The sequence below is a fragment of the Musca autumnalis genome, unplaced genomic scaffold (assembly GCF_047663935.1).
Source record: "Musca autumnalis isolate F117 unplaced genomic scaffold, ASM4766393v1 scaffold_2, whole genome shotgun sequence".
In the NCBI taxonomy this organism is placed as follows: domain Eukaryota; kingdom Metazoa; phylum Arthropoda; class Insecta; order Diptera; family Muscidae; genus Musca; species Musca autumnalis.
In genome coordinates this window covers 226243671-226257829 of record NW_027411755.1, presented here as the reverse complement: position 1 = coordinate 226257829, position 14159 = coordinate 226243671, and the positions used below count along the sequence as shown (strand labels likewise).

General features: G+C 34.6%; 1 long non-coding RNA gene across 7 annotated transcripts; it reads left to right on the top strand.

Moving 5' to 3' along the window:
* The first annotated feature begins 5461 nt into the window (after positions 1 to 5461).
* On the top strand, positions 5462 to 10653 carry LOC141395304 (uncharacterized). Of its 7 annotated transcripts, XR_012410595.1 has the most exons (8): positions 5462 to 5728; positions 5787 to 5879; positions 5940 to 7407; positions 7464 to 8838; positions 9228 to 9267; positions 9556 to 10018; positions 10075 to 10311; positions 10379 to 10653. It is a non-coding gene; the product is annotated as an uncharacterized lncRNA (long non-coding RNA). The 7 variants fall into 7 exon arrangements; XR_012410597.1 differs by having other exon boundaries at positions 5940 to 8838; positions 9561 to 10018; XR_012410594.1 differs by having other exon boundaries at positions 5940 to 8838.
* Positions 10654 to 14159: the final 3506 nt, after the last annotated feature.

The following is a 14159-nucleotide window of genomic DNA, read 5'->3' as shown; positions in this document are numbered from 1 at the left end:
ACAAATAATCTTGTCATTTGTACAGGATATTGTGGAAAATAATCCTTTAAAGTTGATCAAAGGATTAACCCTCAGTCAATATCGCTGTATAAATGTGCACAGGGATATACATGCGAGATATAGAGGGAGACACTTTAGCCCGAGCATAAAGTGGACAAAAACCTAACCTCACCACACTCAGAAAACAACCCTACCAAAATTCCATCATATGGTCGTAAATAAAGAGTTGGAAATCATCATAGTGAGTACACAAACCAAGTAAGAAAAGAATATCAAACTTGAGGAGCTTAAAATTTAAATAAAAACGCTGTTAAAATACACATAAAGTGATAAGAGTGGCACAATAATTCCATATTGGTTGCATAACTCATTTTCTTGCCACCAAATTCTATTATTCTTCTTTTTATAACCACGTTATCTGTTTTTACACGCAGTTATACCCATACAATTTGATAGTCATTGCATAACCTACAAAATAATCATAATTAATACTAAAGCCTAAATTAAGGCGGTTACATTTATCTAACCATAAAAAGAATAATAATAAAGGTTGCTGCAAAAGATATTAAAATTAAAAATGCAAAAATTAAAAAAAATGATAAAAACGATATGTAAAAATGCACATATTCATACACGTGTCATAATACACTAGTAAATATATTACCTAACCTAAAAAAATTTGCCAAATACCAAAAAAATGAAATCATGAGATATATAAAAGCAACAAAACAGTATTTTTTATTTTAAATAAATATAGCCATAAAAAAATGTAAAATTAATAGAACGGCCTCCTGTAAAAAAATATGAATATAGAAAATTAACATAATTAAGGAAATTGTGAAAATATGTAAAAATTGTGTATACATAAAAAACTAAGATAAATTAAACTAAAATCTATAAAAGCATGCAAATTGAAATATAAGACTAGATTTAAAAATAAGAAATAAATAAATATATATGTTAAAATATTGTTTAAAAATAATGTATAATACAAGGATAAATTCAAAAACGATTAAAATTTGAACTAATAATTATAAAGTTTAAAAATGGCTTAAAATTCATTTAATATGGGCTGAATGAATATCTAGGGTAGTGGTTATTCGATTTAGGGATGTTTCTTAACATTTTTTTTTGGCAACAGAAACATCATGGCAGACTGAAATATGTCTAATAGGGGTGGGAAAATGCCAAAGAGGTAACACATCAATACCTCAAGGAAATTGGAGTTCATTTAAGTATTTATTTTGAGGTTAACGGCTACAGGATGTATAAGTACACATCCGTTTCCTTTTCTTTTTTTATTTTTTAATTTCAAATCCGAATGACAGTTATAAAGTAACCCCAAATGAATGATGGTACAAAAATATCTTTAAGTGTGCAGTCAAGTGGAAGACGAACTCCCCCATCCGGCGAGCTAAGCCGCAGCCTAACAACCAGTACCACCTCCACTTAACCGGACTGTCACAGTGTATACAAATTTTACCGATTTTTGTCGGTACTTATCGAAAATCATCGGTCAGTTACCGACAAAAAAAAAAGGAGTCGTTAAGTCTACCGACATAAATGAATTTTCATATTTTAAACAAAAAAATCAATGAAAATGGAATTTTTAAGGAATGTCGTTGGAATATATTTCATAACAAATAAAAAGGTAAGCGGATATACATTTCTTTACCCATAAAAAAGAAAATTCTGCGACATATGAAGGATCCTTTCGATCTAAGTGATAGGAAGCTTATGAGACTAAGAATTTGAGATGGATAAATTTTATGAAATAATGGATGAAATTGGGGGTTATTTGGAAACCTCCAGAATTGCATGAAAAATCTCTGAGAAAATAATAACTATTTTCAGTAGGAGCGAAATATTTTTAAGGATATATTTCGTAACAGTTGCTAGCCATATAAAATGCGTTGGTGGTATCGATTAGCATCAACAATAAAAGAAGGAAGAATATCACAATGACGTCTTATTCCCTGATAATACGTAATTCTGAAATAACTGATCAATATTACTCCATGTTTACATTAAGGCCTGGGTACATAAGCAGCCTTGCCTGATTACCTTGCTTCCCTGCTTCATTTCTGACATAACAAAAATTAAAGAATAAAGGACATAAGCTACTTTGCCTGGTTGCCCTGCTTTCCTGCTTTATTTTTGATATAATGAAAATAAAAGAATAAAGGAGGCCGAGCAAATTTCGAACTGGGTTGCTCTTTTCTTTTTTATTCTTTTATCAGAAGCAAGCAAAGCAACCAGGCAAGGCAGCTTATGTACGTAGGCCTTAAGGAAGGCCGAGCAAATTTCGAACTGGGTTGCCCTTTTCATTCTTATGTTTGGTTTACATTCGGCGTCTTTTCGTGATTTCGAAGGCGTTTCGTGATTTCGCGCGAAATCAAGCAAAAATTATCATGATTTCGCATACAAAAATGAAATCATCTCATTTCGTGATTTCAGCGAAATCAACATCGAAATCACAGTACACATGATATACAACCCTGCTTTTGCCTGAAAAAGTACCAAAAGTTGCAACACTTTTCACGTATCACAATAAACAAGGTAGATGGTCAGTTGCTGCAACAAAAAATTTTATTATCAAAATTTGTAAGCAATGTGAAAAAATTGCTCTGTTCCAGAACCTGCAAGAAGCTATTATTTTTTACTACGATAACATTTTTTCCTTTATGTTATCGAAAAAAATAGTAAAACTTAGTAGATTCTTGCAGTACTGGAACAGACCAAATATGAAATTACTTTGTTAAAATGCTGTTTTCCATTGTGTTCCCGTACTTTTTAGTGGTTATGATAGAAAAAAAGAGCGAATCTTCATAATTGCTTCCCCATACAAATTTCTTAAAAAAGACGGGAACGGAAAAATGACGGAAATTGCAAAAACTCCAGCAGAAATGTCAAAATCAACGTATCAGCTATCGTAGTTAGATGCCAACGAACATGCTGCTAGTTTCTAATACCCTAGACAGACAGGCCAAAATTGTATGGCAGAAAATAGGAGAAGAGAGTGTTATTCGGCGCAGTTATTGTTTAAAGAGAGGAAATCATTTTTAGCACTGAACGGGCAAACTACTTCAAGTAATAATAGCCCTGTTCCTTTACGTGCAAGAATCTTCAAGTTTTAGCACTTTTTACTCGAAAAGCGTTCCTTTACTTCTGACACCACACAATTCATATGAGAACAGTTCACAACTTTTGCTACTTTTGCCGGTTTTACCATTTTCAAAAGTAAAGGAACAGACCAAATATTTTGCAGGTTCTGAGCACAAATTTTATCTATCAAATGCTCTGTTCCAGAACCTGCAAGAAGCTACTACTTTTTACTACGATAACATTTTTTCCTTTATGTTATCGAATAAAATAGTAAAAATTAGTAGATTCTTGCAGTACTGGAACAGACCAATAATTTATTATTATGATGCCTCAACGATAAAATAATTGTTTATTTTTTATTTGTTAGTACTATACACAATTAATACGATATATAGCTAATTTTACGGTAATTTTCGAAATAAAGTTGTAAAGTTCTATATTGTCGTATATTTTTGATGACTAATTAAATATACAACAACTTGTTTTGAAAATTCATGTTCGATCAGCTGCGCATATGCATCTACCTAGATAATTGTGATATGTTTGAAATCAACAAAAAAATAAGTATAAACACCGGGGTGTATTTCAGGATTTCGTAAAATCCAGTGGATTTTGGAGCGCAAGTGTAAACTTGGCATTATTATTTTATTAGAAGCAAGCAAGGCAAGCAGGCGAGGCAGCTTATGTACCTAGGCCTTAAGAGCTTTTTTGAGCTCGTCGGGTTAACATCCTTTATGATAATTTATACGTATACGCAATGGATTTGACAATGAAAATCCACTTTATTTACTAAATATAGTTATATGTATGAATGTGCTTTAAGGCCGTGACAGAATCAGCTAGTCGCTTGCTTTCAAATATGAAATTATATGGGGGAACGCCGGTGGAATTGCAAAGAGGCCCTTGCATTCCTTTATAATTTGACATTTGGGAAGCAAGCAACGATTGATTCTTTTTCTACCTTTATAGTTTTAACTACGATTTTTTTAATTTTTAAGGCCTAGGTACATAAGCTGCCTTGCCTGTTTGCATAGCTGCTTATGTTCCCTGGCCTTAAGGTTGAATTTTTCTACATATAGTTTGAAACATAATCCTTTTATATACATTGGTAATTTAAATAATTTCATTAGCAATTTGAATTATGTTAACTTTGAATGCGCATTATTTCGTTTAAAGTGTGATTTTCCAATTTCTCCTAAAAATAACAAAAACGTTTAAAAAATATAATAATTTATGTACTCTTCATTTTGAAATAACGTGCATCTTCTTAAAAATTCCGTCATTCTACCGATATTCGTCGCTAAAATTTTTGTGTCGATAACTTTGAGTTACAGAATAGCACATTCGGTATTTCAACCGAACATTTTCGTTAACTAACGATGTCGGTTCGGTAGAAAAAAAAGTTACAGAATCCCACTACAGATGCGCTTGTATTAAATTGAAAACGGAGGAAGTAAGCTCAAATGAGATTGAATTTAATGGAAACTTCTTTCTTTAATTTGTGTTTATATAATAAATCTGTGTTAAAATAATAAGTATAATAAAGTTCTTTGAGTTTTGTTTTACACAAATAATAAATGCATTTTATTTTGGGATATTTCGCAATGGCTTGCATTTTTATTGCATCTTTAGATTGATTAAAAATGCAATCCGAAGAATGAATAAAAATTCAATCCAAAGCACGGCATCTTAAGCCGTGATTTGGATCGAACATGGAGTGCATCCTAGCTGTGTGCTGTGGAAGCAAAATGGAGTGGATCCTAGCTGCGTGCGCTCTTGTAAAATTCATAAGTGAATTCATAGGAAATGATGTGCAAATACTTGTGTTAGCGCATTTCTTCAAAAAGCGGACTTTTTTCCTCCCGTACGCGTTTTATGCGTGTATTTGCGTAGAAATATTATTTTTAATTCAAAAATACATTAATAAATATCATGATATAATATTTGACAATTTGCCTTTCCATCGATATTCGTCGGTATGTGCTAACGATTTCTACAATCGTTAACATGAAGTTACAGAATAGCACATTCGTTAACTCAACCGAATATTTTTGTTAACTACCGATGTCGGTTCGTTATTCAAAAAAGTTACAGAATCGCAATACTGTTCCAGTCAAAAGTCGATTTCGATTTTTAGATCCTTAAAATCAAAAAATCGAGGAATCGATTACTCGACAATCGACTAATTCACAATTGGAAGAATATTTGGTAAGAAGAAAGTCCCAATTTACATTAGGCGAGTTTACTTGCGGCAATTGTCAGTTTGATGGAGAGAGAGGTGAGGTATATGGTAACCCTTTGCCTCTCAACACCCTCTCTCACCCACAAACTGATAATTGCCGCAAGTAAACTCGCCTAATGTAAATTGGGACAAACATATCAACAAAAGTATAGTACACATTGACAAGCAAAACTGACAGTCATCGAGGTCTATTTCGTGAATATCAAAGCCTAACTGAAAAATTTCTTTTGTAATCTCTAAATAATACCGTAAATATTGTATTTCAAACGTTTTTAGCTAAATAAATGTTGTTTTTTGCCGGAAAATTGTCCTAAAAGTACGTTGACTGTCAGTTTTGACTGTTGGTGTGTACTCCCCTTAAAACATCAACATGAAACTAAGGTAAGCGGAGATTTTTGGTAAATATTAGGATAAATACTTATATCTTTTATTAATTTAGTGTATCAAGAAGAATCTGGACTTTTTGAAGTGAAGAACAAAAAAATATGGCTATGAAAATGTACTGCAAGATATGTCTGAAAGAGGATTTGAGGTTGGTAATGGATAAGAATTTTGTATATCCATTGTTTTTTAATCTTACATATCCTTACAGTACACTAGTATCACAGCAAAGGCATATTTCAATGAAAACGAGAAAGGAAACTAAAATTTTGCCGCCATATATAAAGTTAATTGGATACTATATAACAGAGGATATGTTTGATTCGGAAACAGGCAATGTGGGTTAACCTGAACGGCAATTCCCCGTGAATTTTTTACTTTCTCCCTTAAGTTGCAACGGCGGAAAGACGAAACTCAAGGGGAAATTTCATTCATGATAACCCCCAATGTTTCCGGTCTGATTGAGACAATCTGAGAAGGAAGAAGGCGAAACATCTTCGAGCAAAAAGTACAACAAAACAGTTGATGAGCGAATAGCCGCTACTAAAATAGACAAAAAGAATGCCAACAATAACCAAATACCCCCCATAGACAAAAAATCAGGAATGGAAAGTGTCCGAAAGAATCAAACTGGAAAGTCTTGTTTGAACTTTGCCTTGTTTTTTGAAGCCCACAAATTGCCTTCTGTGTTTGGAATTGATGACATGTGCATAAAAGCCCAGTCCAATGTATCTTCAATTGCATCTTTAAAACAATAGGAATACATACCGGATGATTCTTCTGCTTGTCTCTATTGTTGGGATGTGCTACCTGCATTTCACAAACTATATACAAAAATAAAAGAAGCACAAAATTAACTTTGAAAAGTGTCCTCTACAAGGGAAGGTTCAATTTAATGGAATATGATAAAGATGAAAACAATGATTTATACAATGAAAATAGAGATGGAAAGAATAACAAAAACCCAAACATAAAGCTTTTTTAAATAACGATTTTTTATTTAAAGATCTAAACTAAAAGCAAGAAAAAAGTGTAGGAATTGTTGTGGAACAAGGTCTTTTGGATCGTTGGGATCTAAATCGCAGGGTTTTCGCTTTTTGCGGGTACCTGAGAAAAGGGCGAGATAGAGAGATAAGAGGCCATAAACATGGATTTGTAACAGTTTTTAAAGCAAGATTTTCACAAAAAAAAATATTATTTTCTATGCGAATACTTTATAGCCTTCTATAAAAAACCTAATGGTCTTTTTTATAAAAAGACCTAGTGGTCTTTTATATGAGACGACCTAATGGTATTCCATCAGAAAACCAAATAATATTCATTTACTATGATAAAGTCTAATAGAAGACCAATCAGTCTTTTCTACCAAAGAGGTTACCAAGAGCTTCTAATACATATTTATATACTCACCTTCAGTTGGTTTACAAATTCAAACCCAACTCCAAGAGATCATGCACCAAAGCTTGATATGGCCATGTATGATGTAACGTGTGGCCAGATCCATATTAAGATCAAGTAACAGCAGTTGGACGTTGAAAACTAAATACACCACCAGCCTGAGTAGCATCCATGTGAAAGAGATTGAAACGAGCATCCATTGCTACATTTCCCAATGTTACAAAAACGGAAAAAGTGAATCTGCAATTGAATCCATTAAGGCTTCCATTTCATCATCACGGGTATTGGCACGATTGATTTAATAATATGATAATTGATCAGACTTTTAATTTTTCAGAATATGGAAAACATCCTCCAAACTGATGAAATTAACATATTGATCATATATCAACACAACCGGCCTGCAATGCACTGACAGCTAAATCATAAAGGCCATTTTGAAAATCTTCTGGGCATGGGCATACAGAAGTAGATAGCCGGCACCGGAACATCGGATATGGAATCGCGATCAGAATGTATTTATCTGAAATAAAAAGGGGAATGAGAATATTTAAAATACATTCGTTGTTGTTAATATTGGAGTTACTTACACATGCAGCGCAACACCCAACTCTCTTAGTTCCTTTATTGAAATTATGGGAGAAATAATATCCTGACCCACACGATCATAAATCAAGATTTTCCATACCGGCTCAGCAGCCCACACCTTAGGGTACTGTGCATGTGTATTAGATAAAAGTCCTGCGTAGAACTCGGTGCATCCCACAAAAGTGGATGCATTTTTGCAACACAATACCAACCCATATATAGCTCATTGATAAAAGCTCAATGCAATAGAAGTTTCTTTGAGACCACTTTCCACAAAGTTCACATGAATGTCCTGTTAGCAGGACGATATGGACATGCATGTATTTGCCTTAAATTAGATGGAATGATGAATATAGAACTCGGCGCATCCAACAAAATTGTATGACAATTGACAACACATCCATACATATGCATGTATGTAGCTCATTGACTCGTTTCTCCGTGTACACTCTTAATCTCAGCATCATGAATGATAAATAGATCTTGCTCAGCATATTGTTTATTGTACCGCGTCGCGTTTTGGTGAATTTCAATTAAAAATTTTGACAAGAAGTTTTTTGCCAATATCATACTCAATTATATACATATGTATAAAGATCCGAAAGTTTAACGCTTCTGTCTATCCACTTTCACGGATGGTCCATCTACAAGTAATCCGATATCTGCCAAAATGATGAAATATTCAATTTTCAATCAAAACAATTGTCAATCTAATCATTTTGAAAATTGTATGACAATCATTCGAGCAATAGGGATTGCAACAACGACACATTTTACAATTGAAATGATAAAAGGCACATATTTAGCACAATCACATGTTCTCACTTTACGCGACACGTTTTTCCGCTGATTGCCAGTTCAAATTATTAAATATTTCTCTAATTTTATGCAATTTTACAAATTAACCAATATTAAATTTCAACATTGAAATCCCTACTTTTTATAGTCTATGACAAATTGTCATAACAAAATATCAAAATAATAGTTACAGAAAAAATAACAAACAAACCAGAAGGAATATATTTTTTCAAGAAAAACAAACTAGAAAATCAATACAAAACAATGCCGGAAACGCAAAATACCAATAGCGACGAATTAGGAAATAGTGCAAGAACTAGCTACGGGTAAGTATGATGTGAATTTGCAAATATTAACGTTTTTAAATAAATGTTAACATTTGTATATGTATATGTATTTATAGATTTCTGTTTTTGCTTGGGCGAATCGGAATCTTTGCCTTTCGGATTGCAAAAATATTGCTGATTTTGATAATTGCAACAATTGCAACATGCCTCTGGTGTGGAGGAAAAAAACTTTTAGCAATTCTTTGGCAAATTTTTCGCAAAACCCAATCAAAAATAGAACAAAGAGCTGTTGAACTTATGGAATTGGAATTAAATGAATTTCCATATTGGTTCAACATTACTGTTCTTTGGATTAGGAATATTATGAATTTCATGGAATTATTGGTGAGATTAATATTGTTTTTGTGTTTTCTTTTTTATTTTGACAGGATAATTATAAACGAAGTTTTGAAGAGCTTAATTTTTTGGGTATTAATCAAAATTCTTTGTGTATATGTATGTTATTGTTTAAATAATTAATTGTTATATGTTGTTGATATTGTTTTCTTATTATATGTTGTTATCATTGTTTATTTGTTCTTTTTTAGAATATTAGTTAACCCTCCGTTGGGCTCCTGGGTCTGACCAGACGCTTTTGAATATTATAGAAAAGGCCCGGCCAGACCCAGGTATCCAACGGAGGGTTAAATAAAAAATAACAATTATTTAACGTTAATTAACATGTATTCTCTTCTCAATCTATCTACATCTGAAAAGGTTAGCACTAAGCAGTAGAAGAAGATACAGTGTGAATCCCGTTATTGGAGACCACCCCCATCCATCGCAGCACAAGAACGCCAGCGGCCAAGGCAAAGACGAGTGGTTTTAGCCCAGTTAAAATCCGGACGATGCACCCCCCTCAATTCGTATTTGTCCCGAATTGACGCCACGATACCCAACACATTCCCAGCATGTGTATTGGGACCACACCATAGGCTGCATTTGTTTAGCTGCCCAGATAATCACACTCACCTGTCCCCTGATTCCCTATGGACGCAACCAGTTCAAGTTGCAGAATTCTTGAGTCTGGACTCAGAGGAACCAGAACCTGATAACTGAAATAATACACGAAAGAACATACTATTTGCGTTGCTACAACAACGCCGCATTCTGATCTACAACAACTATGAACACGAAGAGTGTTCATCTTGTTCATCTATGATATACATTATCTATCTATGTATGTATATAGCTGTTGGATAGAGAGAGCAATAACATATTTACCATTCGTTTCAGTGTCTTATTGTACCGTTTCAATATTCCAACAAAAAATGTTTACATAAAATGTTGCAAAAACGCATCCTTTTTTGTGGGATGCACCGATTTCTACGCAGGACTTTTATCTAATACACATGCACAGTACACTAAGGTGTTGGTTGCTGAGCCGGTATGGAAAATCTTCATTTATGATCGTGTGGGTCAGGATATTATTTCTCCCATAATTTCAGTAAAGGAGCTAAGAGAGCTGCATGTGTAAGAACTCCAATATTAACAACAACGAATGCATTTTAAATATTCTCATTATACCTTTTTATTTTAGACACCTACATTCTGATCGTGATTCCATATCCGATGTGCCGCCTATCTACTTCTGTATGCCCACTGAAGAGAATCTCGATCGTATACAAGAAGATTTTCAAAATGGCCTTTATGATTTAGCTGCCAGTGCATTGCTGGCCGGTTGTGTTGATATAAGATCAATATGTTAATTTTATAAGTTTGGAGGCTGTTTTCTATATTCTGAAAAATTAAAAGTCTGATCAATTATCATATTATTATGTTAATCGTGCCAATACCCGTGATGATGAAATGGAAGCCTTAATGCATTCAATTGTATATTCACATTTCCAAAAACTGAAATTGAACATTCCTAGTATGAGGAAATGTTCTCTGGGACTCTATCTTTAATGTCATGTATTCAGTTTGGACAAGGTTTATATAGGGAAGATTCTAGAGGCGATACTCTGTCCTGACCTCCAGTTGGAAAACGGAAAATTGACAACTTTGTTCTACAAAAAACTGAAATTGAACATTCCTAGTATGAGGAAATGTTCTCTGGGACTCTATCTTTAATTCCATGTATTCAGTTTGGACGAGGTTTGTATATGGAAGATTCCAGAGGCGATACTCTGTCCTGACCTCCACTTGGAAAACGGAAAATCGACAACTTTGTTATACAAAAAACTGAGATTGAACATTCCTAGTATGAGGAAATGTTCTCTGGGACTCTATCTTTAATTCCATGTATTCAGTTTGGACGAGGTTTGTATATGGAAGATTCCAGAGGCGATACTCTGTCCTGACCTCCACTTGAAAACGGAAAATCGACAACTTTGTTTTACAAAAAACTGAAATTGAACATTCCTAGTATGAGGAAATGTTCTCTGGGACTCTATCTTTAATTCCATGCATTCAGTTTGGACGAGGTTTGTATAGGGAAGATTCCAGAGGCGATACTCTGTCCTGACCTCCACTTGGAAAACGGGAAATCGACAACTTTGTTATACAAAAAACTGAAATTGAACATTCCTAGTATGAGGAAATGTTCTCTGGGACTCTATCTTTAATTCCATGCATTCAGTTTGGACGAGGTTTGTATAGGGAAGATTCCAGAGGCGATACTCTGTCCTGACCTCCAGTTGGAAAACGGAAAATTGACAACTTTGTTCTACAAAAAACTGAAATTGAACATTCCTAGTATGAGGAAATGTTCTCTGGGACTCTATATTTAATTCCATGTACTCAGTTTGGACGAGATTTGTATAGGGAAGATTCCACAGCCAATTTTCTGTCCTGACCTCCAGTTGGAAAACGGAAAATCGACAACTTTGTTATACAAAAAACTGAAATTGAACATTCCTAGTATGAAGAAATGTTCTCTGGGACTCTGTCTTTAATTCCATGTATTCAGTTTGGACGAAGTTTGTATAGGGAAGATTCCACAGCCAATTTTCTGTCCTGACCTCCAGATGGAAAACGGAAAATCGACAACTTTGTTCTACAAAAACTGAGATTGAACATTCCTAGTATGAGGAAATGTTCTCTGGGACTCTATCTTTAATTCCATGTATTCAGTTTGGACGAGGTTTGTATAGGGAAGATTCCAGAGGCGATACTCTGTCCTGACCTCCAGTTGGAAAACGGAAAATGGAACACTTTGTTCTACAACAAAACTGAAATTGAACATTCCTAATATGAGGAAATGTTCTCTGTGACTCTATCTTTAATTCCATGCATTCAGTTTGGACGAGGTTTCTATAGGGAAGATTCCAGATTCGATACTCTGTCCTGACCTCCACTTGGAAAACGAAAAATCGACAACTTTGTTCTACAAAAAACTGAAATTGAACATTCCTGGTATGAGGAAATATTCTCTGTGACCCTGTCTTTAATTCCATGTATTCAGTTTGGACGAGGTTTGTATAGGGAAGATTCCACAGCCAATTTTCTGTTCTGACCTCCAGTTGGAAAACGGAAAATTGACAACTTTGTTCTACAAAAAACTGAAATTGAACATTCCTAGTATGAGGAAATGTTCTCTGGGACTCTATCTTTAATTCCATGTATTCAGTTTGGACGAAGTTTGTATAGGGAAGATTCCACAGTCAATTTTCTGTCCTGACCTCAAGTTGGAAAACGGAAAATCGACAACGTTGTTCTACAAAAAACTGAAATTGAACATTCCTAGTATGAAGAAATGTTCTCTGGGACTCTGTCATTAATTCCATGTACTCAGTTTGGACGAGGTTTGTATAGGGAAGATTCTAGAGACGATACTCTGTCCTGACCTCCACTTGGAAAACGGAAAATCGACAACTTTGTTCTACAAAAAACTGAAATTGAACATTCCTGGTATGAGGAAATATTCTCTGTGACCCTGTCTTTAATTCCATGAATTCAGTTTGGAGAGGTTTGTATAGGGAAGATTCCAGAGGCGATACTATGTCCTGACCTCCAGTTGGAAAACGGAAAATTGACAACTTTGTTCTACAAAAAAACTGAAATTGAACATTTCTAGTATGAGGGAATGTTCTCTGGAACTCTATCTTTAATTCCATGTATTCAGTTTGGACGAGGTTTGTATAGGGAAGATCCCACAGCCAATTTTCTGTCCTGACCTCCAGTTGGAAAAAGGAACATCGACAACTTTGTTCTACAAAAAACTGAAATTGAACATTCCTAGTATGAGGAAATGTTCTCTGGGACTCTGTCATTAATTCCATGTATTCAGTTTGGGCGAGGTTTGTGTAGGGAAGATTCCAGAGGCGATACTATGTTCTGACCTCCAGTTGGAAAACGTAAAATCGACAACTTTGTTCTACAAAAAACTGAAATTGAACATTCCTAGTATGAGAAAATATTCTCTGTGACCCTCTCTTTAATTCCATGAGTTCAGTTTGGACGAGGTATGAATAGGGAAGATTCCAGAGGCGATACTCTGTCCTGACCTCCAGTTGGAAAACGGAAAATTGACAACTTTGTTCTACAAAAAACTGAAATTGAACATTCCTAGTATGAAGAAATATTCTCTGGGACTCTGTCTTTAATTCCATGTATTCAGTTTGGACGAGGTTTGTATAGGGAAGATTCCACAGCCAATTTTCTGTCCTGACCTCGCGTTGGAAAACGGAAAATCGACAACGTTGTTCTACAAAAAACTGAGATTGAACATTCCTAGTATGAGGAAATGTTCTCTGGGACTCTATCTTTAATTCCATGCATTCAGTTTGGACGAGGTTTGTATAGGGAAGATTCCAGAGGCGATACTCTGTCCTGACCTCCACTTGGAAAACGGAAAATCGACAACTTTGTTCTACAAAAAACTGAAATTGAACATTCCTGGTATGAGGAAATATTCTCTGTGACCCTGTCTTTAATTCCATGAATTCAGTTTGGACGAGGTTTGTATAGGGAAGATTCCAGAGGCGATACTATGTCCTGACCTCCAGTTGGAAAACGGAAAATTGACAACTTTGTTCTACAAAAAACTGAGATTGAACATTCCTAGTATGAGGAAATGTTCTCTGGGACTCTATCTTTAATTCCATGTATTCAGTTTGGGCGAGGTTTGTATAGGGAAGATTCCACAGCCAATTTTCAGTCCTGACCTCCAGTTGGAAAACGGAAAATTGACAACTTTGTTCTACAAAAAACTGAGATTGAACATTCCTAGTATGAGGAAATGTTCTCTGGGACTCTATCTTTAATTCCATGTATTCAGTTTGGGCGAGGTTTGTATAGGGAAGATTCCACAGCCAATTTTCAGTCCTGACCTCCAGTTGGAAAACGGAAAATTGACAACTTTGTTCTACAAAAAACTG